At 38.4% G+C, this 8101-nt stretch overlaps 1 non-coding gene across 1 annotated transcript; it reads left to right on the top strand.

The window, feature by feature from the left end:
- Positions 1–7419: 7419 nt before the first annotated feature.
- On the top strand, positions 7420–7527 carry LOC148565479 (small nucleolar RNA R71). The gene has a single exon (XR_015884455.1). It is a non-coding gene; the product is annotated as a small nucleolar RNA R71 (small nucleolar RNA).
- The last annotated feature ends 574 nt before the right edge of the window (positions 7528–8101 follow it).

Here is an 8101-nt window from a genome sequence, read left to right as displayed (position 1 = left end):
ACGTCGCATGCGCCGTACAGCTCAACCTAAAATTTCCACATATCTTATCTTCCTCTCCCCCAAATCCTAATTTTTCTTTTCCCTCCTTATTTCTTCCTTCCCTCTTCCCCCTTCTATCTCACCTCTCACTCTCTATTTCTCTCACCACCATTAACAAGGTTTTACCTTCTTCTTCCTTCTTCTCTTTTCCATCATTCTTCTTATATTATATACATTCTTATTTTCTTTTTCTTTCCTTTTCCTTTTCACTTTTGCATTTTATTCTTTCCCTTTTTACATGGTGCTAGAAATTTTTTGAGTCATCATCCCTCATTACATGCTTGTGAATTATTGCAACTTGTTTGACAATTATTTTTCTCCTATTCAAGGGATTTCTTGCATGTTCATCTTCATATTTTCTGCACCCTATTCACCATGCATGCTATGTGTTTGTGAAAAAGCTCATGTGGCATTATGCACTTCTCTATGATTGTTATACTATTCAATGCTTGCTTTTCACAATATTTCCTTATTATTTTATTAATTGAATTCAATTATCAATACAAACGTGATGGTTTGTTATGAAGTAATGCTTGGTCTATGCCACTCATGCCCTTTGCCAGCATGCCAATAAACACCTTGCATTCACTTGTTGTTATCTGCACTAGCTATTTTCCATTGATGGCTTTTCATATGTACTCGAGAGCATGTGTTAATGTCATCTACATTTTACTATGCATCATTCACCCTCTTTTCCGTTTCCTTCCTTGCTGTATATCTCTTTGAATTTAATTTTCTTTCTCTTCCCTTCTTTCAGGATGGCCACCAAGAAAGGAAAGGAGAAAGCAACTTCCAAACCACCAGCAAGAAGAGGAACTAAAAGAGCATTAGTGGCAGAGCCTTCTTCAACCGCAGTCAAGCCCTCAACAAAAAGAGTTAAGAGGATAATAAAGGTTGACGAAAAGGAGAAAGCATTTCCAGCAAAGGACGCTGTGCGATTTTCCAATCGCTACTGTGAGCAGATGTTCCCTATCCTGGCAGAAAGGAACTATAACAATGAATACCTTCTTATCCTCCCGTCCAATATTGCCACCTTTGTTGAGCCACAAATTGAGCGAAGACAATGGGGTTTCCTACGGAGACAGCCAAGGCAGGTCAATCTCTCTTGGGTAGTTGAGTTCTACTCCAACTTCTACATGCCAACCCTGCAGTCTGTTTATGTCCGGCAGAAGCAATTCCCCATCACAGAAGAGGCCATTCAGCAAGCTCTGGGTCTTCCCCCTATTCCTGCAGGAATAGACACTTTTCAAGAAGCCGCCCTTCAGCGTCAAAGATACCAATTTGACTGGGATTCCGTTCTCAAAGTCATCGCATTACCTGGCAGCTGTTGGATCTACGGATACCACCGTACCCGCCCTAAAGGGACACTTCAGAGACTCAGACACCCCGGACTCCACTTCATTTACCAGCACAGGGAGCCATGACGGCCCCGACTGTGGAGATACTGCTACCAGCCCACCCCTATTCCTGACAGATGGCACCGAGGACGGTGCAAAGCCTTAAGTGTGGGGAGGTCAGTCAGTACCTGACTTCCAGAGGTAATTTCTCTTCTCTAGCACCAATAATTAGGATATTTTAGTTATATTTTCTTTTCTTTATAGAATAGAATAAATTTCATAGGATAGGATAGTTGCATGCATGTTCTACTTGATTGAAAAGACAATAAGTTTCTTTTAAAAATCTATCTTTGGAACAAAATTTCACTAATTTTTCAAAAATTCTTATGATAAATTTGCTTGAGTTGTATTTGGAACATGATATTCGAGTTTAAGAACACACAACCTGTGAAAGATTTGAGCCTTTATGAATGGTTACATTATTTAACCATAATTATTTCATTCTTGTGTGTTTACTTCTCTATGATTGTAATCTATATTTTGTTTTATCTTATATGTCCAATAGTTATTATATTTGCATGCTTGCACATGAATGAGGCCATTATTTGTTTAAACTCACTCATCCAAATTAAGCCTACCCTGTTCAATTACCTTTGTTAACCACTTTGAGCCTTTAATTCCCCTTTGTTCGATATTTTACCACATTACTAACCTTAAGCCGAAAAACAATTGTATACCCCAATTTGAATCTTTGGTTAGCTTAAGATAGAATTGTGTGTGCTAGTTAAGTATGGGAAATTGTGGGAACAAAAGTTGTTAAGGAAATGTGTCATAAAAATTTGAGGGGAATTTGGATACCTACTCATGTGAAACTACAAGAATAAAAAAATCTATGTGCATTGATAAGCTTTATTTATTTTAATTAAAAAAAATCAATAAATAAGGGGACAAAAATTACCCCAATGTTGAATTCAGAATTCGAAGATCAATGCACATATGATAGAACCAAAATATAAGTTGATACATGAGTATGGATTGAAAAAGGGAATTCTGGGTAGCTAGGTATGAACTTTAAAGATTACATTAAGTGTATACAAGTTATGTTAGAGCTTGGGTTAATTAAAGATTCAATTTATTAGCTCACTTGACCAAATATACATCCCTACCTATACCTTAGCCCCATTACAACCTTGAAAAGACCTCATGATGTTTGCATTGGTGTATTAACTATTGTTGATTGGTTAGGAGAAGAACAAAAGTTAGAAAGCATGATTAGAGAAGGATAGAGTGACCACCTTATACACTAGAGATTAAAGCATACATACATTATCAGTGAGGGTTCAATACTTGAATTTTCAAGTTCCCTGCTTTCATGAGCTATCTTCTTGCACTTTTATCTGTTTTATTGTGTAATGATGAAATTAGTGGAATTGGATTTGTAATTATTTTGAAGAGCTTATTTACTTTTGATCAAGTGGACAAGAATCATATAGTTGCATTTATTTATATAGGTTTGCATTGCATTTCATGAGTTTCTACATGTTCATACTTATTTCCTTATCTCCTTCAATTAAGCATGAGGACATGCTAATGTTTAAGTGTGGGGAGATTGATAAACCATTATTTTATGATTTATATTGTGTTTAATTGTGTGGTTTTATCATGATCCTTACCCACTTATTCATTAAATTAGCATGCATTTAGATTTCCTTCCTAAATTTATTACATGTTTGAAAACTGCTTCCTAGAGACATTAATTATTTACTTTTAATTCTCCATTATTCCATTCGATGCCGTGATCTGTGTGTTGAGTGTTTCAGACTTTACAGGGCATAAATGAGTTAGAGATTGGAAAGGAAGCTAGCAAAAATGGAAGGAACACAAGAATTTGAGGAGATAACCAGCGAGAAGTGACACGGTCGCATGGCTCACGCGACCGCGCGAAGGAGAGCAAATCGCAGTGACGCGGCCGCATGGCTCACGCGGCCGCGCAGATTGGAAAAGCTCTGGAGACACGGTAGCGTGGACGACGCGAACGCATGGCGAGGAAAAAACGCGAGTGACGCGTCTGCATGGATGACGCGATCGCGTGACATGTGCGATCTGCATAATCTGCAGAATTCGTTAGGGGTGATTTTGGACCCTATTTCGGCCCAGTTTTCGGCCCGGAACAGCAGACTAGAGTCAGAGAACATGCAGAAACAAATAACACATACATTGGGAGACAGTTTTAGATCTAGTTTTACTCTCTTAGGTTTTTCTCTCTAGATTTTAGAATTTTAATTGGTCTTAGCATTGGAACATTGAGAAAAGTTATTTCCTCATCAAGACTTCGTCATTCTAGTTCATTTTCTCAACTTGGTTTTATTCTTCCATGTTCCTTGTTTTGTTCAATTTTGTTATTTGAATACTTTTATGATTAATTAATGCAAGGATTATTTCTTTTTAATTCAATTTCAATTCCAATAATCATGTCTTCTTTTAATTCCCCTTCATGTGCTATGAATTCTTTATTTACAATGCGTGAGTAGTTTCTTTACTTGATGGGGAGTTGATTAAAAAGGAACTCTTGAGTTGGAAGGATTGAAAGAAAAATTGTAATTGGGTTAATTATTGGATTGTTATCCTGTCACCAACGCCAATCCCTTTGAACTAAGTGGGTTGCAACTTGTGAACAGATTTGGCATTCCAACTTGTTTGACTTTCCCTTACATAGTAAAGGATAACCAAACAGAGCAACCATTAATTATAAATTAATCTTACAATCATTCCACCAATAGTAGAAATTCGAACTAATCAACTCCCAGTCAAGGCTTTTATTCATATTAATTAAATTCCCTCAATTTAAATTCCAATTTACTTAACTCAACTTCTTTGAACATCTGATTAATAAGATAGCACACTTTTCTGCAACTCGTTGGGAGACGACCTGGGACTTAAAACTCCCAGTAATTTTTAATTTAATTCTCTGTGACATACTTCTAAATTGATAGGCAGATTTTTGGTGAGTTAAGAACTATACTTGCAACGTAACCATTTTAATAATTTTTAATTCACTAGCTTCTGCGTCTCATCAAGCATTCATTCAGAAAATAAAAAGTATTGTCACTACATCAATATAATTAAACTAAGTTCAAGGATAAATTCAAAACTCATGTACTTCTTGTTCTTTTGAATTAAAAAATATTTTTCATTTAAGAGAGGTGATGGATTCATAGGACATTCATAACTTTAAGACAAAGTTACTAAATACTAATGATCATGTAATAAGACACTAACATAGATAAGTACTTAACATAAAAATGAAAAACAGAAAATTTAAGAACAAGGAATGAGTCCACCTTAGTGATGGTGGCGTTTTCTAATGATGTCCTTGAGCTTTTCTATGTCTCTTCCTTGTCTTTGTTGCTCCTCCCTCATAGCTCTTTGATCTTCTCTAATTTCATGGAGGATGATGGAGTGCTCTTGGTGCTCCATCCTTAGTTGTCCCCAATAATTGTGTGGAGGAAAATGTATCCCCTGAGGTATCTCAGGGATCTCTTGATTTGCAGTCAAATGTTCTACCACTGAGCTATAGACCCTTGAGATGAATCTCTCCATCTCCTATGACTTGGAGGTGGAAGCTTTTGTCTTCCCTTTCCTCTTTCTAGATGTTTCTCTGGCCTTAGGTGCCATCAATGGTTATGGAAAAACAAAAAAAAAGCTATGCTTTTACCACACCAAACTTAGAATGTTGCTCACCCTCGAGCAAAAGAAGAAAGAATAGTAGAAGAAGAAGAAGATATGGAGGAGATGGAGGGATGTGTGTATTCGGCTATATGGGTGGGCTTGGGTGGGAAAGAGATTTTGAATTTTGAAGGTAGGTGGGGTGTATGGATGTGAGTGGTGAATGGAAAACAGAAGGGATGACTGTGAATGGAGAGAGAGAGGGTAATATAGGATTATGAGGAGGGAAGGTGAGTGGAGGTATTTGGGGATCCTGTGGGGTCCACGGATCCTGAGGTGTCAAGGATTTACATCCCTGCACCAATTAGGCATGTAAAATGCCGTTGCATGCATTTCTGGCGTTGAACGCCAGCTTCATGCTTGTTTCTGGCGTTCAGCGCCAGCTCCATGCTCTGTTCTGGCGTTGAACGCCAACTAGATGCTCCTTACTGGCATTTAAACGCCAGTAAGTCCTTCCTCCAGGGTGTGATTTTTCTTCTGCTATTTTTGATTCTGTTTTTAATTTTTGTATTGATTTTGTGACTCCACATGATCATGAACCTAATAAAACATGAAAGAACAATAAAAATAAAAATAAAATTAGATAAATAAAAATTGGGTTGCCTCCCAACAAGCGCTTCTTTAATGTCAATAGCTTGACAGTGGGCTCTCATGGAGCCACACAGGTGATCAGGTCAATTTTATAGACTCCCAACACCAAACTTAGAGTTTGGATATGGGAGTTCAACACCAAACTTAGAGTTTGACTGTGGGGGCTTTAGTTGACTCTGTACTGAGAGAAGCTTTTCATGCTTCCTCTCCATGGTTACAGAGAGAGATCCTTGAGTTTTAAACACAAGGTTGTCCTTATTCAGTTGAAGGATCAATTCTCCTCTGTCCACATCAATCACAGCTCTTGCTGTGGCTAGGAAGGGTCTTCCAAGGATGATGGATTCATCCTCATCCTTTCTAGTATCTAGGATTATGAAATCAGTAGGGATGTAAAGGCCTTCAACCTTTACTAGCATGTCCTCTACTTGTCCATAAGCCACTTTTCTTGAATTGTCTGCCATCTCTAATGAGATTCTAGCAGCTTGCACCTCAAAGATTCCAAGTTTCTCCATTACAGAGAGTGGCATGAGGTTTATTCCTAACCCAAGGTCACATAAAGCCTTCTCAAAGGTCATGGTGCCTATGGTACAGGGTATTAGGAACTTTCCAGGATCCTGTTTCTTCTGAGGCAATCTCAGTTGATCCAATGCATTTAGTTCATTGGTGAACAGGGAGGTTCATCTCCCCAAGTCTCATTACCAAATAAATTGGCATTCAGCTTCATGATTGCACCAAGGAACTTGGCAACTTGCTCTTCAGTAACATCCTCATTCTCTTCAGAAGAAGAATACTCATCAGAGCTCATGAAGGGCATAAGGAAGTTCAATAGAATCTCTATGGTCTCTAGATGAGCCTCAGATTCCTTTGGTTCCTCAAAGGGAAACTCCTTGTTGATCACTAGACGTCCCAGGAGGTCTTCCTCACTGGGATTTACGTCTTCTTCCTCCCTTGTAGGTTCGGCCATATTGGTTATATTAATGGCCTTGCACTCTCTCTTTGGATTCTCTTCTGTATTGCTTGGGAGAGTACTAGGAGGGGTTTCAGTGATCTTCTTACTCAGCTGGCCCACTTGTGCCTCCAAATTTCTAATGGATGACGTTGTTTCATTCATGAAACTCAGAGTGGCCTTAGATAGATCAGAGACTAAATTTGCTAAGCTAGATGGATTCTGCTCAGAATTCTCTATCTGTTGCTGAGTGGATGATGGAAAAGGTTTACTATTGTTAAACCTGTTTCTTCCACCATTATTAAAGCCTTGTTGATGCTTTTGTTGATCCTTCCATGAGAAATTTGGGTGATTTCTCCATGAGGGGTTATAGGTGTTCCCATAAGGTTCACCCATATAATTTACCTCTGCTATTGCAGGGTTCTCAGGATCATAAGCTTCTTCTTCAGAAGATGCCTCTTGAGTACTGTTGGATGCAGCTTGCATTCCATTCAAACTCTGAGAAATCATATTGACTTGCTGAGTCAATATTTTGTTCTGAGCCAATATGGCATTCAGAGTATCAATTTCAAGAACTCCCTTCTTCTGAGGCATCCCATTACTCACAGGATTCCTCTCAGAAGTGTACATGAACTGGTTATTAGCAACCATGTCAATAAGTTCTTGAGCTTCTGCAGGCATTTTCTTTAGGTGAATGGATCCACCTGCAGAAGTATCCAATGACATCTTAGTTAATTCAGACAGACCATCATAGAATATATCCAGGATGGTCCATTCTAAAAGCATGTCAGAAGGACACTTTTTGGTCAGTTGCTTATATCTCTCCCAAGCTTCATAGAGGGATTCACCTTCTTTCTGTCTGAAGGTTTGAACATCCACTCTAAGCTTACTAAGCTTTTGAGGAAGGAAGAACTTGGCTAAAAAAGCCGTGACCAGCTTATCCCAAGAGTTCAGGCTATCTTTAGGTTGAGAATCCAACCATATTCTAGCTCTGTCTCTTACAGCAAATGGGAAAAGCATGAGCCTGTAGACTTCAGGATCTACTCCATTAGTCTTAACAGTATCACATATCTGCAAGAATTCAGTTAAGAACTGAAAAGGATCTTCAGATGGAAGTTCATGAAACTTGCAGTTTTGTTGCATCAGAGAAACTAGTTGAGGTTTAAGCTCAAAATTGTTTGCTCCAATGGCAGGGATGGAGATGCTTCTTCCATGTAAATTGGAATTAGGTGCAGTAAAGTCACCAAGCATCCTCCTTGCATTATTATTACTTTCGACTGCCATCTCCTCTTCCTGTTCGAAAATTCCTGTAAGGTTTTCTCTGGATTGTTGTATTTTAGCTTCTCTTAGTTTCCTTTTTAGAGTCCTTTCATGTTCAGGATCTGCTTCAACAAGAATGTTCTTGTCCTTGCTCCTTCTCATGTGAAAAAGAAGAGGACTAAAGATACTGGGGATCCTCTTT

The sequence above is a fragment of the Arachis ipaensis genome, chromosome B5 (assembly GCF_059453495.1).
Source record: "Arachis ipaensis isolate K30076 ecotype BB chromosome B5, ASM5945349v1, whole genome shotgun sequence".
Classification (NCBI taxonomy): Eukaryota; Viridiplantae; Streptophyta; class Magnoliopsida; order Fabales; family Fabaceae; genus Arachis; species Arachis ipaensis.
Note: the sequence above shows the minus strand (reverse complement) of the source record. Positions and strands in the feature narration are given on the sequence as shown.